This window comes from Brassica oleracea, chromosome C9 (assembly GCF_000695525.1).
Source record: "Brassica oleracea var. oleracea cultivar TO1000 chromosome C9, BOL, whole genome shotgun sequence".
Taxonomy (NCBI): Eukaryota; Viridiplantae; Streptophyta; class Magnoliopsida; order Brassicales; family Brassicaceae; genus Brassica; species Brassica oleracea.
Window position 1 is genome coordinate 31617707 of NC_027756.1, and position 4805 is coordinate 31622511.

The following is a 4805-nucleotide window of genomic DNA, read 5'->3' on the forward strand; positions in this document are numbered from 1 at the left end:
ATCGATCGATGCACACCCAGTGCCGTCGATCGATACAGAAGACAAGCCTCGACGATTGAAGATTATGATCGATCGATGTACATCCTGTACCATCGATCGGTGTCGAGACGCCAAACACACGACTTGGTTCCAGCCGACTTTAAACCCAAGGCTTCACCAAATTACAAGATTATCCCTGACGAGTTTTTAACCTAACAGTTATATACTTGCCTAAGTGTTAGGTGGCTACCATCATTGTATTCTTACTTTCAGCAAGAGAGAGAGAGAGTTCTTAGGAGAAAAGATCATAGAGAGATTTGTGATTGGAACTCCACTGGTTCATTTATTCTATTCTATGCAGTTTTTATCTATATTTTGTGTCATGAATTGCTTAGCTATATCTGAGTAGTTTACTTGTTAGATTCAGGGTTCAAATAGAATTGCTTAGTTGTGATATTCATTGATTGATTGTTCTTAATGCTTGTTCTAGCCTTGCTAACTAGAATATTGAACCTAGGAATTTGCATGTGTCAAGCATCCTTGATCATCTTGTCCTGAATCTAATATGTCATGCTAGGACAGCTAGAGAGAGCTAACCGCTGATCTAGGAGACTAGTGAGCATTATCAACCTGCGCCTAGGGCTTAACTAGAAGCTATCGATCGATATCGTCATCTGACAATCGATCGATATTGTGAAAGGTGTATCTATCGATATCCCTATAGGATCATCGATCGACACTTTCTTGTGATCAAAAGACGATAGTTGAGATCCAAGATCTAGTTAGTTAACCAGTGAAACATTGTCATCGATGATCACTGTGATTAAGGAGTTGAGCTCTAATATATCATGCATGCAACTGTTAGGCATCTATAGGATTATAATCTCCAACACCTGAATATAAACCCTGCATCTAATACATTCCAATAAAGTTACACCCCCAATCATCTTGTTAGTAGACCAATAGACTTGTTCAATTAGGATTGCTATTTACTTTTAAACCTATAAAACAACAAACACCTAGAATTAATAACCTGACTAGATTTCTTAGGTTTCCTAGCTCTTTGTGGATTCGATCCCTAAGTACTGCAACTGAACTTCTTATTTGAGAGAGTAATTCACTCCTTAGGGTAATTTGAGTGGTATCAAATTTGGCGCCGTTGCTGGGCAGCTTTGATCGCCATTAGATTTAGTGTTATTGATTCTTATTCTTTTTTCTACCCCCATTCTAACACAAAAGTTTTTCTTGTCTTTTTAGGTGCATGCCCAGCAGTACCAGAAGCAACAAGGACAAACACCTGCTATTCTCAGAAAATCCTGCCCACTTGGAACGCTCGATCCGCAAAGACCAACGTTCCACATTGATCGACGCAGCAGCTTTCACGTCGACCGATTCTCGTACCCAACCATCGACCGACACGTGACCTTCATCGTCGACCGATTTACCTCGTTCGACATCGATCGACACTACACCGCGTACATCGATCGATCCTCATTCGCGAAGCATGGTTGCGATTGTTAGTCTCAGCCAGGATGAGAATGGAAACCTGTATGACCAGGATGGTCATCTGCGTAATGCAACAGGTCAGAAACTAGACGCTCAGGGGAATGTAATCCTTGATACTGATGCTGCAGGAGCTGCTCAATCTGTGGAAGAGGCTGCTCGACCAAGGGCACTGGCCGACTACAATCGTCCAGATGAGTACCACGCCACCATATCAGCTATTCGACTTCCAGAGATTCAGAAGCAGAATTTCGAGCTGAAGCCTCAGTACTACACACTCGTGTCACAGATACCCTACTCTGGGTTACCGCACGAGCATCCTATGGACCATCTTGAAAGGTTCGAGGATCTTATCACTGTTATCCGTATGGATGGAGTCCCTGAGGACTACCTATTGTGCAAGCTATTCAAGTATTCTCTGACTGGAGAAGCGATGCACTGGTTTAAGCAGCTACCCATAGGATCTCTCACATCCTGGGCCGAAATCAAGAATGCTTTCTTGCGAAACTTCTTCGATGAGGCACGCGCTGAAGACTTGAGAAGCAAAATCGCTACATTCGCGCAAGAGACAAGAGAGTCTTTCAAAGACGCGTGGATCAGATTCAAGTTCTTCCAGCGAGACTGTCCACACCACGGATTCAACGAAGTGCAACTGCTGAGCACTTTCTTCAGAGGTATCGCCTTGAGGTATCAGATGGCTCTTGATATAGCTAGCGAGGGAAACTTCAACACTAGGAATCGGGCGGAAGTTGTGAGACTGATAGAAAATCTAGCAAACCACAGTAGCACCAAGAACACTGACTTTTAAAGAAAGAAGTCTGTTGCATCCATAGGGAAGGAGCAGATGGACGAAGTTAGAGCAAAGTTAGATGTAGTTCATGAGCTTCTCAGGAAGCAGGCCTGCTCAGCTGAAGGAGGAGAGGCTGTAGACATGGAAGGAGAAGAAGATGTGAACTACATTGGAGGTACTGGATTTCAGAGGTCTGGAAACCAGGGTGGAAACATAAACTTCTTGGCAATGGTCAGAGGAGTAACCAGAGTTCACAGTTTCAGAAACCTTTCAGCAACAACAGCAGAGGCTATGGAAACTCATTCTACCAGAATCCACCACCACAGACTCATGAGAGCAAGATTGAAGCAATGTTTGACAGAGTTCGGGAAGGACTGAAACAACTCACTGTGGATTTCAATGGGAAGATAGATTCCGCCTACAACAGTCCAAACACAAGAATTGAGACTTTAGGGACTCAGGTTAGGAAGCTTGAAATGCAAGTAGTTCAGACTATAGACACTATAAAGAGGCAAGAAGCCTTGGCTAGAGAGGCAGGAGTTGAGAAAGCAAAACACCACGTTAATGCCATCATAGATGATGATTTTGGGCAAGTGGTGAGGCATGAGAAGCATGGAGAAGGAGACTTCAAAGTTGAAAGCTCCATGAGTTTCGGCGGATCACAATGGTGTCGACCGATGTCAATGGATACACATCGATCAACAGACCATGATGAAGATCGATCGACAGATCACTCTAGACATCGATCGACGTCATCTGTTGAATCGACTGCGGAGTGTAGTGCACTTTGAATCATGACTCACGAGGAATTCGCAGAAAAACATCCTCACCCACCCTCCCCTTTCTACGTCAAAATCGATTGACCGTACGAGCCAGCAGTCGACCGATAGAGAGAGACCGACGGGCACCTCTCACCTACCGAGTGCGATTATCATCTATTGATAGTGACCAAATCAACGCACTCAGACCACCACCTAAACCTTTAGCAAACCCACCAGAACCTACAACCAACCCTTCAGACACTACACCAGAGCCTATGCAAGTTGATGAGACAACTGAAGGAACAAGGTTAAGGAAAAAGAAGGAGAAGATTCCTAAGAACCTTAAGAGGGAAGCTAATGGGAAGGAGATGGATGGTTTCACTAAGAGAGTCCTCAGAATCCCAGTGGAGAGACCTTTTGATGAAGTTTATTTCACACACAGGTTGTGGATGTTCTTCAGAGAGACTAAGGAAACAGAGGAGGACATTAGAAGAATGTTTCATCATGTCAGGGAAAGGATGAAACTAAGGATCACATTGAAGAAGAAGAGTGATCCTGGGAAGTTCGCAATACCATGTGTGGTGAAGGGTATTGAATTTCCCCATGCACTTTGTGACACAGGAGCATCAGTCAGCATACTACCTAAGGTTATGGCAGACCAGCTGGGTCTGAATATAGAGCCATCATCAGAATCTTTCACCTTCGTGGACCTTTCAGAAAGAAGCTCAGGAGGCATCATAAGAGACCTTGAGGTACAGATTGGTAATGCCCTTGTCCCAGTAGATTTTCATGTCCTGGACATAAAGCTAAACTAGAACTCTTCACTTCTACTTGGAAGAGCTTTCCTGGCTATAGTAGGAGCTGTATGTGACATGAACACCAACAGATTGTGTCTGACACTGATAAATCCATACGTCCACTATGACCTAGTTCGAGTTGTGAGACAAAAGGTCAACCTCGTGGAGCTTGGAAATGATCTTGGCTGCATTGCAGCATGCCATTGTGGAGCAGAGAATGAAACGGAGTACTCGGAATGATCGACACCCGCACTGTTTCATCGATCGATTTCAATGAGTCACCGACGACCGATGAACGCAATCCCACGTCGCTCGACGGGAATCAACCGGTAGACCACTTCACATTACCAGATCAGTGTTATCCAGACTTTGCCTTTCAACAACCCAACAACAGAGGACGACATGACTATTCAATAGGCAGTTGGCCAGACAGTGGATTCCATGAAAGTTTTGTAGTGGATACTGTAATTCCTTCATCCAATGAGGATCCTACAGAGGAGTATGATGAGGATTATTGGAAGGAAAGAGCTATAGAGATTGCTATGCATGATGAAAGATATTCAGGTCATTTCTTCAACAACACGTCTCCACCATCGATCGGCAGAGTTTACTCAGCATCGGTCGATACCCACCCTAACCCAGCAAAACGTTCTTATGCATCGATCGATACCATACCTGGTACATCGATCGATATTAAAGCCGCCGCCTTCGAAAAGGAAAAAGGGAATATTCCAATTCCAAGTAGGTTTACCAATACCTATAAGGAGTTCTGCACCCCAGATTACTTTTCACGACACCGAAGCAGAAAATATGAATGCTCCCACAAACCAATCAGAAGGAACATCAAGGAGCATTCAATCCAAAAACCCTAATCCCGCAGACAAACGTCTACCATCGATCGATACTCTAGTATCAACATCGATCGATACTCCAATACCAACATCGATCGATACTCATTCTAAACCTCAACTTTCT